The sequence below is a fragment of the Gobio gobio genome (genome assembly GCF_949357685.1).
Source record: "Gobio gobio genome assembly, chromosome: 9".
Taxonomy (NCBI): Eukaryota; Metazoa; Chordata; class Actinopteri; order Cypriniformes; family Gobionidae; genus Gobio; species Gobio gobio.
The window spans coordinates 14,251,869-14,269,297 of record NC_137115.1 but is presented as its reverse complement, the minus strand read 5'-3'; the positions used below and the strand labels follow the sequence as shown (position 1 = coordinate 14,269,297).

The following is a 17,429-nucleotide window of genomic DNA, read 5'->3' as shown; positions in this document are numbered from 1 at the left end:
CAGGCCGGTGATAGCCCGTCTGAAAAGCACATAGCCCCGGGACTTTGGGCTTTGCGAGCTGGCGTTACAAGTCCGAGTCTGATCACAAATGAACCAATAACACCTTATCCAGCGTGTGACAGCGTGCTAAGGTATGTGATCAATAGATATCAAATGATCTGTAACAATGCAATACTAACACATTCACTGTAAAAAAAAATCAGGTCTCCAATTGAAAATTTTCTAGTGACTGATCACATCAAAATTTTTTAGCTTAACATAAGTGTGTTGCACCGTTCCTGTCGGATCCAATATAGAAGGAACAGTATTGTGTTTTAATCTAAATATGTCTGCAAATCCAGTCTCGACCTCTATCTTGTTTAAAATCGATTCTGCATCGTTTAGCTCCACAAGTCGGTGAGCGGGCTTGAGACGGTGCTTCTGCGTCCTACTACGTCAATGGTCGACATATTCTGAGATCTCTCGTTTTCTGGGCCTGGTGTCTATAAAAGCTTTTCTTTGACTAACAAGGACGTTTTCAGCTCTGAAACTTACAGGATATTCTTATATCACAATGAACTTTTATATACCAAAAGCTCAAAGGAAAGTTGATTTCTCAATTCATCACCCCTTTAAAATTTAACATTCCACTCTGATTATATCTCAGGTGTAAACTTGTCTCTCTCACACCCACACAGATGTACACACACACACACACACACACACACACACACACAAACACAATGATAGTGTTACAGAATCTGAGCTTATTGCTAAAAGGTTTTTTTGGGGCAAAAAAGTGTCAACTGCAATACAATAGCTAACGCTAATATTGCTAACTGTCATTCTCGTTGCAATCGTAGCCATCTTCACAATCTTATAACATGATAACATCTCTTTCTCTGTAAAAGTGGCCTCTTTCTCTGGATTTCCACCCAAAACCCAGATAAAAGCTGCAGTTGGCAAACATTCAGTGTGCAACCCAGAAATAGCTTGGAATAATAAGCCTGATTTACAAACAGCTTACAAAATATGGATCACACATGTCAGCTGTGAAGCGTGTGTGTTTGCAGTGCTGAAATGTTAAAGTTAATCACGCAGAGGCTAATGAGGTCAGAGCAGTGAATGTGTCCCCATCAGCTTAAAGCAGTATAGCATACACACACACACACACACACACACACTGACAGAAAGAGAAGACAGGCTTAATAATATTCTCTCTCTCCGAGTCTGACACTCTCTGACCCGCTTGCTCCAGTCAGTCAGGCTGCTGAGACACAAGAGGAGAAAATACATGTATTTATCTAAACTGTCCCCATCTCCACGGCAGCAGAAACCACAGCCTTGTGGATTCACAGACTATTCAGCACATGCAAGTGACTTACAGACATTGGAATACACACTATGTATATGACACGAGACAACCTATCCAAGCTATATTTCCTGTAGTAAAATGCTCTAGAGTCAGTCAGAAGAAGGGGCTGTACGTTTCCAGAAAAGTCTAGATTTTTAAAGTCTAAAGACAATATGTTGTAGCTGACCCTCTCATTGGTTGTCGCTGTGATGTTTTGGTGTTGCTAGTGTTTGTTAGGGCTTATTCGGAAAGGCACAGATAATGACTTCAAAATGAATAACAAATTCTAACAATATAAATTATTCGTTAGAAGCCGTCATTTCTTGTGCTTGCTGTGTAACAGACCCAGGATATTACGGATAAACGTCTAAAATTACAATGCAATATTGGGTGTGTAAAGTGAATGAGTTTAAACTCTATATTAATGAAAATTAGCTTGTTTAATGAGCTAATGTAATTGGTAACACTTATTTTAGGGTTCAGTTCTCACTTTTAACTAGTTGCTAATTTGCATGCATATTACTAAGATAGGGGCCTGTTTATTAGTACTTATAAAGCACATATTAATGCCTTATTCTGCATGACCTTATTCTAAATCCCTTAATCCTACCCAATACCTAAACTTAAACAATACAAGAATTACCTTACTAGCTATTAATAAGCAGTAAATTAGGAGTTTATTGAGGCAAAAGTCGTAGTTAATAGTGAACCATGGTTCGTTTTCGTAAGGGTATGTAGCGAACAAAACCCTTCAAATTGGTCACACACACACACACACACACACACACACACACACACACACACACACACACACACACACACACACACACACACACACACACACACACACACACACACATACATTCAGTTTTATCTGAATACAGATACAAATAATTGTGCCATTGCTACAATATTGACTTGCTGCACACCCCAAGTTAGGGCATTGCTAGATGGCTGCTAGGGTTTTTTGGCTGGTTGCAAGGACATTGTTAAGTAGCTGCTTGGATGTTCTGGGTGGTTGCTAGGACGTTAGTTGGTTGCTAGCATGATTTTGGTGGGGCTAGAGTGGTCTTTGTGGTTACTACAACATTGCTAGCTGGCTATTTGGGACATTGCGTGCTATCTATTGGTGGCCGTGGTCGCTGGAATTTTCAGGGTAGTTGCTAGGGTGTTACTAGGTGGCTGCTAGGATATTGCTAGGTAGCTTTTTGGGTGTTCTGGGTGGTTGCTAGGGTTTTCTGGGTGGTAGCATGGGCCCTTATGGGTCTTTGCCAAAATGTTGGTAGTTGGTTACTAGACTGTTTTGAGTGTTACTAGGGTGGTCTGGGTGGCTGTTGTGTGGCTTATGAAGTGTTTTAACTGGTTGCTAGCATGTTGCTAGTTGACTGCTTGGGAATTCACCTCCAAGTCTATATGATATTCCAGTCTCTATGGCTTTAGCCTGTCTTTTAAAATAAATCTATGGGATATTTTTCTTTTTATCGTCAACCAGATGCAAAGTTTGATCAATTTGACTGCAGAAAAGAAACAGTGAAAAGTAATCACAGCTCATTACCAAGCCACCCAGTTTGAGGTTGTATTCATGTTCATAGCACAAAGATCAGTTACAGAGCTGAACAAACCCTTAACTTTAAGCTGCCGCGGCTTGTCTGTAAGGCCAGGTGCCCGCACTTAATTATTCATCCAAAACATAGACCTCTATAAACTGAATAAATAATACATTGTAAATGTGTTCAGTAATAAATATTTTTTCAGATTTTCTAGACTATTTTAAGCCGTAAAGTCAGCAGGATATATTAAAATTGTATGTATGGCTTCAGCACGCTTGTATTAATAGTTTCCCCCAGCTCTACAGCGCCCCACAATTTTACAATGTAAATCTGTGGTGCAAGATGGAACTGCAGCGCGCTCTAAATGAGAGCCACTGGGTCAGAGTTCAGGCTGTCCCGCTTATTTTCACGTTACTTTATGTAAACCCCGCTCCAGACCAAGACAATATCAATTCGCTGTTTATATTAGTTTGTATCAGGTCAGTAACTCGTTGGCATGTCTGTTCTTCGTATCAAATTAATGAAAGTCTAAACATGCTAATGTAAATAGCCTTTATATAGTTCTGTTGTGTTTTTTTATGTTTGTTCTGAGAATAGAAATGACTTTATTTTTCTCAACGGAATTCCTCAACAACTTGTAACATTCTAAAACTAAATTTGGAGGCAATAAATAGCCCACTCTAAAAAAAAAAAGGTTCTATATTGCACCAAAAATGGTTCTTGGCTCGTAATCATAGGGGAACCTTTTTTAGTGCTATATAGCACCAATTTTGGTGCTTCAGTGGTTCTTCAGCGGTTCTTCAGAGGTTCTTCAGCGGTTCTTCAGAGGTTCTTCAACGGTTCTTTGACTAAGGTGCTATATAGCACCTCTGAAGAACCGCTGAAGAACCACTGAAGCACCAAAATTGGTGCTATATAGCACTAAAAAAGGTTCCCCTATGATTACGAGCCTTTTTTTTTAGAGTGTACATTAAGGCTTTTAGACTATTAAGGCAATACTATGATAGCATTCTATGCATGTCTGTCAATCAACAATAGAGTGCCACTCTCAGTCTGAATAATGCAAGGACGTTTGACCTCTGCCAAAGTGTGTCTGCATGCATGTGGTCAGCGATTAGAATATAAACCGTACAAAATGTTTATCATAAACTAGTGATAAGACCCAGAATCAGCCCTACCTAAATATACAATCAGGAGTTGCTACTGACTTTAAGTATTCATCTTTATCCAACATTATGAGCAATAATAACAACAGTGATACCTTCCTCAGACAACAGCAGTAATGCACTGATGCGAATTCAAGTTGGTGACTTTCTCCTCGTTTTGTTTCTGTGCAAAAGGAAATGCGAGTAAAAGAGGCAGATGACACACTGACAATGCTACGAGAGGGAAAGTGACCCCTGGAACATCTTCTTGTCTCATTCTTTCATTCATTCGGCAGTTTAATATTCATCACTTCCCTTCAGCTCTGCCCTCACAGGCGTCCCACCGCCCAGACCGCCCCAAATCCCCTCACAAATCCCCACTTCAACATTACCTCATTTACAAAAGCAAAGTCAAGACAAAAGAGCACGTCTCTGAGCAGCGCCGCCTTTAACATGCAGGACGCAGCCATTGAGGCGACAGAGAGGCGCTATTATGAGCTCTTTCACCTCTGAGAACGTTTCTTTAATGATTCTGTTCTGTTTCCATGTAATTCCTTTGCTTCCTTCATTATGTTAATAATTTCTTCACCTCAAGACAACAGATTTGCCCACACTATTATGCCAGAGCAAACAGAAAGGTGTACACCTGAAAATTAACCTTGAAAAACCGGCCTCTCTCTTTATCACATATTGCACCCATACGCAAAGTGATTTATGACCTTGCAGGGAACTTGTTTTTAAAATCCTATTACATGGTAAGTGAAGTCCGAGCTGTCCTCAAACCTCTGTTTAACACAGATTTATTCAGTCATTTAAAGGCAATTCTCTCCAATCAGGGTTTATTGCTCATCGCTCCCAAACAGTCTACTAAAACAAAAGTCTAATCTCAGACATACACACAGCAAATGTGTGACATATGTTACTGTTCCGGCCCTCCAGGGGACGTACAAACCTTCTGATGAGTCTATCAGGAAGACCCCTGCTGCTGTCTCCATCTCTTAAAGGGGCAGTTGAATGAAATTCTGGTGTGATTTACTAACCTTCATGTCATTCCAAATGTGTTTCTTCTGTGGAATACAAATGCTTTTTTCCCCATACAACAAAAGTCGTATTTGACCAAGGGCTGTCAAGCTCGAAAAAGCACTATAAATGTGTTTACATAGTTCATTGGACTCACACCATATTCTAAATCTTCTGAAGTCATACAATAGCTTTATGTGAAGAAAAGAACAAAAATTTTGTAATTCAAATTAATAAAATACAAATATTATATAAACACATATTTAAACCTAATGGTAAACCATTATTTTTATGGTGATGTATTTTATCTAAATATATTTAGAATATTGTAAATAATGTACAATATAAATCTATTTGTACATACTTTAAAAAGGGAAGATATATTTTTGTAAATGTAATTTAACATTTATATTAGTAATATATATATATATATATATATATATCCTCTAAGTTGCTGGGTCACTTGGTCAATGTCTTCTTTTGTTGTGGATATGATGTGGCTATTATGCCAAACATCTATTGGTGAGTATTATGACAGAATTCCTTTAAAATTTCCTACGAATGACTTTTTGTTTTAATCTACTTTTGTGGCTCTCACATTACACACTTTATGGGTGAGGGTCAAATTCAGTCCACCTCACATTATGGTCTATTTCAACAGTAATGCACTCACACACATGCACAGACAACACATGCACAAGAGGCATATGCGTAAACACTGTTACACACCCTAACAGCAGACTTTAGCTGCATCAACTGGTGTTGAGAAAGCTTGTTTAGGCTTGTTGCAGATTGGAGTGAATCTGGTGTACAAAACAACACACATGCATTTGTGTGTGTGTGTGTGTGTGTGTGTGTGTGTGTGTGTGTGTGTGTGTGTGTGTGTGTGTGTGTGTGTGTGTGTGTGTGTGTGTGTGTGTGTGTGTGTGTGTGTGTGTGTGTGTGTGTGTGTGTGTGTGTGTGTGTGTGTGTGTGTGTGTGTGTGTGTGTGTGTGTGTGTGTGTGTGTGTGTTTGTTTGTACAGGTTTATATTACATTGTGGGGGCAAAATGTCCCCACAAGAATAGTAAAACCTGAAATGACCTACATTTTGGGGACCAGTTAGCGGTAATGTTTTTTTTGAAAATGCAAAAGTGTGTGTGTGTGTGTGTGTGTGTGTGTGTGCTTGTGAGACTGGTTACAGCTTGCTTTCAGGCAGGGCAAATAAAATATGCCCACTCATCTAGTCAGGGACACACTCTTGACGTCATAATACACGAAACATTCCCCCATCACCTGCCCCTCTTACTTCCTCTCACACACTTGCACAGCACAGATGTACAGGAACATCTATATGGTGACACAACATGAATTAGATAAACTGTGTATGAAAAAAAAAGTGTATGAATATCATTGTAATTTTCTGAGTTGTTTTGCGATGGCATATTTTAGTCAATAAATAAAGTCACTCCCTCTTAATAGAGACTTTTTTTGTTACTTTTTTGAGACTTTTCAGTGTTTATTTTTTGTTAATTTCAGCCTGAAGCAGTTATCATTTTCACTGTTCGCCCATAGGCTTGCTGGTCTGAATACGAGGTTTGTCCAGGCGCATTGTTGGCGCGTTGCTATTTTGAGGCAAATGAAAACGACTGGACCATTGACCAGCAAAAACCTGGCACAGGGATGCGCAGCAGCACACAAACATACCAAATAAAATAATTCATCTCTGGAGAAGCGTTAAGAGTCTTTCCGCCATGTAAATAGCGAATTCGCCATGGTGCCAGCGCAACTGGCTTTTGAAGTGAATGGGAGAAGAGACTCTGATTGGTTTATTGCACATTACGCCCAAAACACACCCATTACTCATTAAGAGACTGGTACAACCCTTTTGGACCATGCGCCTGGTGCAATAACTGTTTTTTTCGTCATTAAACTAGCAAAAGTGGATTCGGACATGCCCTAAGCGCTTCAGACCATGCGCTCAGATTGCTAAAAATAGGGTCTTTAGACCAGAGGTGGACAGTAACTAAGTACATTTACTTGAGTACTGTACTTAAGTACACTTTTTGAGTATCTGTACTTTCCTTGAGTAGTATTGTTTCTGGAAACTTATGACTTTAACTTCACTACATTTGAAAGACAAATATCGTACTTTTTACTCCATTACATTTCTATCAAGGCCCTTCTATCAAGTAGAAAGTCGTAGCCGCTTTGAAAGTCAGTGGATGAATTTTTTTTTTTTTTTTTTTTTGCAGACAGCATCAGTAATCACTCTTGTAGGATGAAGTTCAATGATTTCCAAGTATTTTTTGAACACTAATCAATTGATGGCAAAATAGAAGGCGGCAGTTCCCAGACGCAGTGCGAGCAACCATAGTCATAAACTGTTAAAATCCAGAAGAGCAGACGTGGATAAGTCTGAAAAAGTGTGAAGACACGAAAGTGCACACAGAAAGCTGCCTCTCAGATGCCAGACCACAAGTACTGAATTTTAGTTAAACTAATTCTACTAAAATCTTAAAATTAACATTGACATTAACATTCAACAATGATGTTAGTTAGCATGCAAAAACAATGTAGTTGGACTAATAATGTTAACTGAAGTCCTTTCAGAAATATGTTTTTACATAATCCTGTCAAATAAACACAATGTAGAAACCTTTCTTTTCTAGTATGATTTTGACTTTGATAAGAGCTTTGTAACTTTTAAGCAAGTATTTAAATTTAAATTTTAAAACTTTCACTTGTAATGGAGTAATATTTAACCTATAGTACTTTTACTTTTACTCAAGTAATGGAGTTGTGTACTTTGTCCACCTCTGCTTTAGACATTGTGATAGACTAAGGTCACAAACGGACACACTAGAGTTTCGTGAATGTGGCAAAATCAATAATAAGCCAAATTTGTATTGAAAAGCGTGTTTGAACTGAAAAGAATGACAATGTATTGGAATGTCAATTGCATGCGGTTAGCTTGTATACTTCATTCCAAAAATGAATGCATCCTTTCTTCTGTGGAACGTGAAGGAAGATGTTTTTTTAACTACATTTTGTCCATTCAATGAAAGTCAAAGGGGTCGATTATATCCTTTTATGTAAGTCTTACAAATATTTCTACCTAAAGCAAGCCGATATTTGACCCTTATAAATGTCTCCATAGCAGACTGGATGGCAACGTACCCAGTCCATAATGAGTGTTGAAGTTTTCCTACCTATTTGGCAAACGGGAAGACTGTGGCCTTATTTCTCTCTTTTCTCAATCAGGTAGCCTTTCTACTGCATAGGCAGCCAAGTTTTATTGAAAGCCCATTTTGCCAGCGGAAGTACCCCTATAATAACCCCATGATACATTTTAACACAATAGACTAGCTGTTTAGGAAAACACAGATTTAGTAAATCAGAAACATGTGTTATTCAGACCTTCTTATAAAGCTGAGCTTAAACATAACCTCTTGATCCTGCAACATCAGATAAAAAAACACTTTTATGACTTGACAAGAGAAGTTAATATCTGATACTGATGTGAATAAGAGTGACATTATGAATGTCAGTCAGGAACAGAGCACTGATGTGGTTTAATAGCTTAATGTCTAATTAGTTTCAGTCTCTGATCTGAAGTAACAACAGACACACGTCCCTCCGCAAACAACAGGTTATGAGCGCTGAGCTGAATATCCTCAATACAGACGGCTGTTTTCAGGAACAGATAAGAGCAGCTGAGCGGAAAGATGTCACCTGAGTCTAAAAGACAGATAGAATGAGAGAGAATATATGACATTTTCCAGGAGAATGAGATCCTAGATTCCTAAAAAAAAAAAAAAAATTATTGCGCATGTAAATTTCATGGCGATGAGTCAATAAATAATGAGCTCGAATGTCATTTCCTGTCTTCAATCTGTTGGTTCGCACGGACGCTGACATATCCCTCTGGAAATTACCTACGGGAGAGACTATGAATATGATTATGTCTATCTGAGCACGGTGATAGCTCAGTACATTCATAATTAATGTAAGTGTCAACAAAAATCTCCAGTTCTTGTGGCATATTCTTAAACCATATACACATCCTGTCTGCAGTTTCCTGTTGGGATGTAAACACAAGGTCTGAGGAGAACTGTGTTTCAGTAGTAGTAAGAGTAGAAACTGAAGAAACAAACTGGAATGTTTTTTTTTTGTTTTTGTTTTTTTATGTGCGAGACGGTCATGACTGTTTGGAGGACATGCACAGGGCTGTGCCTTCAAGGACAGGGCACTTTCAGAGGGTTGTTGACCGCAGTTACAGATCGTTGACACAGAATCATGACGGTTTATATCAATGTGTAATCAAAAAGTGAACACTCTTTAGAACATCCTGTCTATCTATCTATCTATCTATCTATCTATCTATCTATCTATCTATCTATCTATCTATCTATCTATCTATCTATCTATCTATCTATCTATCTATCTATCTATCTATCTATCTATCTATCTATCTATCTATCTATCTATCTATCTATCTATCTATCTATCTATCTATCTATCTATCCATCCATCCATCCATCCATCCATCCATCCATCCATCCATCCATCCATCTATCTATCTATCTATCTATCTATCTATCTATCTATCTATCTATCTATCTATCTATCTATCTATCTATCTATCTATCTATCTATCTATCTATCTATCTATCTATCTATCTATCTATCTATCTATCTATCTATCTATCTATCTATCTATCTATCAATTATGAAGGTATCATAGCTGCTCTCTAAATGCTCTCTAGGAAGTGACTATCCAACGAAAGAAAGAAAGAAAGCAGGACATGTCGTCTGCGAAGGAGTGTAAATATGGACCGTTTATTGTGTTCAGCTGTGTGAAGTGTTTTGAAGGTTTAAATGCCAGAGCAGTTGGTCTCAGTAGCAGGAGGGGTCGGGCTTGCCCGAGCTTGGTTAAGTTTCTCGCTCTCTCAGAACGATGAACATTAAATTGCTGAATCATAATCTTAACAAGTGACACGCCCTCTGCGCACGCGATTTCACCAACAGGTCCTGACAAAAAAAGCATTTCCCATGATGAAATTGAACATGGAGTATGCCATGGGTGACTGCGGCTTTTATGATTAGAAATAAAAAACAAAACGACCCTTTCTGCCAAAGAACTATACCAACGTTCGTTCAAAATTGAATTTATGGAGTATTTAATTTATGTACTGATGGAAATTTCCCTTGAAAATATGAAACTGTCCAAATGAATTATCTAAACAGTATCACACAGAAATTCAGCATGACATTATGACAGAGCGAGTTATGCAGTCTGGGTGTCAAGCAGTCGGACTCAAAGGCTCCAGACCTTCTCCCACACACACACCGGCCGATTAAGAGCGTGTCTGTGGCATGATGCTGGTCTGGGCTCCATTTGTCACACAAGTGTTGCACTTCCACGGCCTTGTCTCTCTGTGTGTGTCTCTCCGTGCCATCTGTGGGGGTTGGACAGTACTAAATCAGGCTGAGCAGTGAGAGTGGATGGGCTGCAGAGGTCTGCAGGCTGACCCTTCACCCTACACCCCCCGCAGAGCACTCAAGAGGCTAGGAGTGCCCACCTCTGCCGTCAATCTCAAACATACAGTAGACAACGGCAGACCAGCAGCAAGTAGTTTAGAAGTCGTTCTGCCTTCTTGCTAAACATTCAAATGTTAATGAACAGTACTGTGGGCGATAATGGAGAGGTGTGTGTCACAAGTTTGTGAGTGTGTTTATGCATGTATGTAAATGAGTGTATGGTGTCAGGCGTCACTGCCACAGCCTCTGGACACACGAGGAAGATTAAATCTATGCATGCATTTTATCTAAGAAAGTAAAGATTTGCTGTTTTTGTTTGATGTATAGATGATTATAGCATGAACCTGCACTAATACTGTGAAAGCTAGGCTAGTAATGAAAAAAAAAAAAAAAAAAAAATTATATATATATATATATATATATATATATATATATATATATATATATATATATATATATATATATAATTTGTGATTTTTACTAGCCTAGCTTTCACAGTATTAGTGCAGGTTCATGTGTGTGTGTGTGTGTGTGTGTGTGTGTGTGTGTGCGTGTGTGTGTGTATGTGTGTGTGATTCTATAATTGCAGATACATTTGGTGGCCAAAGTCATTATTTTTTCAAATGGTTATATTTTAAATTATTTTACCCATTAATTAATCATTGTCATGGATCACAAGATGTTACAGGCCATAACAATATAATAATAACAATATAATATTTTCTTTAAAAAGTATCTTATACAACTGAAAATCATGATTTCTTGTAATTTATCAAAATATTTTATTTTACTTTTCTTTTGGTAATAATTCATTTATTTTATTTATAAAAGCTCATTTAGTTATTTCCCTAATTCTACAACATTAAATTGTTTAAAAATATATATTTTATCTAATAAAAATGTAAGTCCATAAATCTTGCATCAATTCTGTTACTGTACCATATTTTGCCTTTTAATAGGTGGAATTATTTCCCACAACTACGTAAGATACAGGAAATTATGTAACTTTCCCTCACTGATAGGTATGTGTGCTCTCTCTCTGAAAATATTTTAATCTACAAAAGTCTTAAACCAAGAGTTATTTTGCAAAACTTCAAAATTGTTAACACAATATCAAAAGGAAAACAGAATTGATAACACAGTGGATTGTTTGAAAATCGTTTAATCATGATTTCATGAGTGTCATCTGTTCTTATCATTAGAGTTTTGGGCTACAAATTTTACAATGTTAAATTATGTTACTGTCAAACAAGGTAGAGTAACAATAGGTGCGTTTACATAGAGCACTGTATTCGGTTTAAAAGTCCAATCTGAATGAAAATGCTCCATATAAACACCTCGATCGGAATAAAAATTCCCAAACCGAATGAAATTGTAATCGGTTTAAGAGGGGTGGGATAAACCTTTTCATGAACCGATCAAACGAAAAACTCCACCATGTAAACGACCTGATCCGATTACTTTGAGTGTACGTCTTTCTGTGACGTGATATACAATGCGCGCCTCCACAACTGAAGAGCGCGCGCCGCGCTCACACCAGGCTAATGTTGACAAGAAAGAAAAGTTAATTTTTCTGGGGTATTAAACTTTTTATTTCATAACATGTTGTGAACATAATGTTGGAATAATGACACAGACATAGCCTGGCTACACCATCTCATCTTGACAGTGTTTGTCCTATAGGCTTCAACTGCGCCTGACAGTACAATTCATTTTTCTGAGGTGATTCTTACACTTTACAACAAATAATAAATAGCTTTTATAAAACTCTATAAGTCCTGGTGGCCGTTTAGAGTTGCCATGGCAACGGGTAACATTCAAGCTGCTGGAGAGGACGTGTCAACATTTCTCTCTGTTTCTCATAAGTTATATATATATATATGTATATAAAGTTCAACAACTGCTTCAAATTGGTTAAGTAACATTACCCACAGTCTGCTTTAATTACTTTTGTTAATATTTATACCTCTGTGATTATGGTATATTTCCTAATCGTTTGAAATATCTATGCGTTTAGTACTAGTAATGATGCTGTCTTGAATGTCTTGAATGCTTTCATTCATGTTTCACCGTATATCCTATGTTTTTATTAATAATTTGGGTGCATTTTATTATTAATTCTGTGTTTTTCAAAATAAATGAATTTAATTCATTTTGAGTCCGCATTCATCATTCACAGCTGCTGAAATAGCCATTGTATAGGACATAAATTAGGTTAAACTACTGCATGTCCGCCCACAGAAAAATAACTAAATATAAAAATTACCAAAACAGAACTATTGCTCAACGAATGTCGCAGTTACTATAACTGGCAACGTTACGAATCTGATGCGACAGACAAACTGTGTGCGCATGTCACAAAATTATTCCGATTGAAAGCCAGCACATGTAAACACCAGATCGGTTTAGATAATGTCCAATGTAAACAGTCCACCAAATCTTTCAATCGGAATGATTTTAATCGGAATGACAAAAAAGTGCGCATGTAAACGTGGCTACTGTTGCCTAATTTGTCTTTAACAGAGTTGACAAACAATAGCTAGCTACTACTACATGCGGCACTTTTGTTTTTGCCCCCCTTTTTCATGAGCTGAACTCAAAGATCTAAGACTTTTATGTACACAAAAGGCCTATTTCTCCAAATATTGTTTGCAAATCTGTCTAAATCTGTGTTAGTGAGCACTTCTCCTTTGCCGAGATAATCCATCCACCTCACAGGTGTGGCATATCAAGATGCTGATTAGGCAGCACGATTATTGCACAGGTGTGCCTTAGGCTGGCCACAATAAAAGGCCACTCTAAAATGTGCAGTTTTACTGTATTGGGAGGGGTCCAGGCCGCGGGGGTCCCGGGGGGGGGGGGTCCATAGTCAATATATCTGGTGCGACTACCATTTACCTCACGCAATGCAACACATCTCCTTCGCATAGAGTTGATCAGGTTGTTGATTGTGGCCTTTGGAATGTTGGTCCACTTCTCTTCAATGGCTGTGCGAAGTTGTTGGATATTGGCAGGAACTGGAACATGCTCCACATATGCAACTGCACATTTTTAGAGTGGCGTTTAAAAACACAGATTTAGACAGATTTGTGGACAATATTTGAGAGAAATAGGCCTTTTGTGTACATAGAAAAAGTCTTAGATTTTTGAGTTCAGCTCATGAAAAATGGGGGCAAAAACAAAAGTGTTGCGTTTATAATTTTGTTTTATAAAAAAATATTTTTTTTCATTAAATGTAAAAAGGAAGTAATTTGTGTTTTTCAAGCAATGAATTATTAAAATGTACTATATTTTCAATAAGATACTGGAAGGAATTTCTGTTAGTGAACAGTTTTTTTCCTTAACTTTTTTAAATGTACCTCCAATTACAGTTTTCCCATATATATATTTGCGTTTCACACCAACATAAGTTGAGTAAACTCTAAAATGTCCTGAAGCTGGTTGCCTTAAACCTTTAGGTTTTGTAAACTTAAATTTCTGTTAGGCAAACTCTATATTTCTTGTCACCTAAACTTAAAATTTAAAAAGTTTGGTATACTAGGGTATAAATGTAGTTTGAACAGACACACAACTTTAATTTTTTAAGTTTGTATAACTAATTGACCTTTATTCCTTCTTTACTCCTTTTTTAAACAACTATGATAAAGTTAAAACCTTAATAAAGCGCGCCTGGATTTCTCAGTTGTGTCTTATGAGCTCTGAATGAGCAACCTCTGAACAATAAAAAAAAATCCTTTGGGAGGTCTTAGGATGTCAAACTTTTCACTTTTCAATTTACTCTACCCGCTCTATTTCCCTGCAACGTCTTCACCTGTGCTGATGAGTTTATTAACAGCAAACTCAACTAGGTCAGTGGAACAAATTCTAAAACTATTACCTTTATGTGTGTCTGTCCAGTTACCTGCAGGATGTGTTGGCAATCTGAGTTGTTTCTCCACAGTTATATTTATTTAATGTCCTAATCGTTATATGTACTCCGTTAGAAACTGCTGAGAGCAGAGATAATATTGACTTTTAGATGCTTGTGTGCATTTCACAGCAACAATTATGCACTTATAAGAACCACAATACTAAATGCTGTTGACTGCAGTGTCTCTGCACAGCTGCCAAATCCTCTAACACTTCTTTGTTTTACTATCAGCTCGTACGTGTTAATGTTCACACTCGTACACAATGCAGTGAAAAGTGAATCTTTAACCAATTCACACAGAAGCTTATGTTAATATTTAATTGATCAACAAACAATTCTGAAATATATACCGGACGATTGGATTCTATTTGTGCAGACGTGCATATACGCAAACAATAAACTTTGATCAAAGCTGTGTTTAATGTAAGAGAATGCTTTCTATGCACGCCTTATGTTATTGAAAATGGTTGACGGTGAAAATGCATAGGAAATAAATTCTATTCGCTCCTTTCTTTTTTTGCCTCAAGCTGAAAGTCAAGATTTCCTTCCAAAGAACAGTTCCAAGGAGTGTGGTTCGCTGTCCTCCCTTCCCAAAACAGTTCTGTGGAAAAGATTTAACAAGCAGCTTACTGCTGGGGGAAGGGATTGAGAAGAGAGGGGGGCCCCTCAGGGTCACCAAGATGTGAGGGCCTCTCGCATATATACACATACAAGATATCCAAGGCATTTTATTGCTGTGTTAAAAGTGTTTACATTGCAAAAGCATTATTAAATATTATAAATATCTTTATATACATAAATACATACACATATACAGACAATAAAGGTCTCACACTCTGGCAGGGGAAAGAGAAAAAAAACACCCTAGCAAGGGAAAGCAGCCAAAAACCACATCTACTAGCGCTGGAGTGGATAGAGGGAGTAGAGAGAAAGAGAGAGGGAGAGAGGGAGAGGGATAAATGGGGAGGGATCAGTTTCTAGGCTAGGCTGTGGTTGGCTCTGCTGATGGATGGACTCGGGATGGATCGAGTTACACCATTTGCCGTGCATTAGTTTGTTTTCCCCCGCTCAGAACGGAGAGAGACACTTCAAGCTTGACTCAGAGTTGTTGCGATCCAAATCGCGTAAAGAGAATCACGGATTCAGATGAGGTGAGTTGATTTTATTGGGATAATGCAACGTTGCGAGCGTGTGAGACTGTAAAAATGGGGAAAAGGAAAAGAAGCTGCAAGAAAAAGATTTCCAAAACATCAGAAGTACTCTAGGTGCAGCGCAAAAATAGAACTGGAGCTATTTTTGTTCTCCCTGTTACCCGTTCACACCGATTCGGATTGTTTATAAGCGGAGTGACGCACGCGCTTAAAGTTCTTCATTCTGAAGAGCAGATCTCTTGAGGTAATTACTTAGTTGGTTTTATTTGGTTTGTGTTGTATTGGTTTGGTGAATGACGGGGGGATGGTACTAGAGGAGAGGGAGGGTCTTGGTGCCATTTGATCGGTGAGCTTTTGAAGATCACAAAGCTTTACCCAGAAGACGAGCTGGACGAGCCCCGTGGGCTCTGGGAATTGTTTTGCGTGGTTCGGATAAAACAAACACATGGGGATCTTCTGGCTTTATGGACCGAGCTACACACATGCTGTCTGATTCCATTGGATTTAATAGCGTAAACACTTTGGAATATAACGCGGAGAGAGTATCGTAATCTACATGCTCCTTTGGAGAACATTCAGGTAGGATTTCTGTTCTCCTTTTTACACTTTGTTGTCACACAAATGTTGGAGTAGGATGGTGTAATGCTGCTGTACGAAACTTTTTTTCTGTATTTACTGATAATTCGAGACTGCTGCAAGCGCTTAGGTAAAAGTAACTGATTATATTTAGCATTATTAATGAGAGAAAAGCAGTGCAATACTGTCACATCCTGTTGATACAGTGCGTTTATTCGATTAAATAGACAATTTGTTTTATAGCGCATCATGTTTTTGTCTGCGTTTTATCATAATGAAAATATAAATCACGCACAAAGCTGAAACAGAAGCTGATTCAAGCATTCGATTCGTCTATTATATCGTTTCTACCCTTGCATAGTATAATAAACTGAACAGATGGGACAAGGGTCAGAAATTAACCCAGATGTAGGGCAAAAATGCCCCATATTCAATATATGGGGGCAACATGTTCATCTTATGAATTCCCACGATTTTACCTAAAATTTGAAATGTAGGCTATATAATATAAATGTAGGTTATATTTATTCTATGTATAGCCATGGCCACTTTAGTGTACATTTCAATTAGTTAATTAATTTGAAATGGTTGGAACAAATGGGCGCACGCTCGTTTTATGTGAGGGGAAAAAAGGTCAAAAATCCTGTAAATCAATGCCAGTCAATTTCTGACATTGGATGGGACAGATGTCTCCATAATGCACTTTAGATCCCTCCTGTCCCGTAATGATGAGGGATCGAAGTTCGCATAGAAGTACAACATGGAAGGTTTAGAGCCATATGAATTCATTTAACCTTTGCCTGGGTGTTACAAACAAACTGATACGATCTTTTAAACAATAAAACAATAATAATATCTAGCTCTTGCCGGTAGAATGGTCCGGGGTAGAGGGAGGGAGAGTGAGTGTTGCTGTTGTTGTGTAAAGTGGGTTTTGGAGCCCACGGTCATGCATTAACACAATCAATTTCCCAGCAGAAGCCATTACCGACCCAACACTCCACTGTTGTCTTTATGCATTTACTGCAACTCAAGAGATTCGTCACGGCTCGGCTCCAGCCTGAACGCTTTGATTCATATGCTCTCTTCAGACTCAGAGGCGGAGTTCAGGTCCGTTTCCGAGCGGAGAGGGTTTTGGGGATGCTTTATGCTGTTCATGCTCTGAATCTGTCATTTAAACGAACTGAGTGACATCCGAGATGCGCTGCGATAAGCACACATGCA

The 17,429-nt window shown here is 38.1% G+C and overlaps 1 protein-coding gene across 8 annotated transcripts in view; it reads left to right on the top strand.

Moving 5' to 3' along the window:
- The window catches only part of LOC307131630 (semaphorin-6D-like), a 159,499-nt gene that overhangs the window by 123,777 nt on the left and 18,293 nt on the right, over positions 1-17,429 (top strand). For 2 of the 8 annotated variants that reach the window (XM_079825369.1, XM_079825372.1), the window contains exon 1: positions 15,545-15,632. The exons of 2 other annotated variants lie outside the window; for them this stretch is intronic. The gene's annotated coding sequence lies outside the window, so the exon portion shown is untranslated. Of the gene's footprint in view, positions 1-15,492; positions 15,633-15,973; positions 16,212-17,429 lie in introns of those variants that run through there. 4 more of the 8 variants (XM_079825373.1, XM_079825375.1, XM_079825374.1 and 1 more) reach the window with 4 other exon arrangements.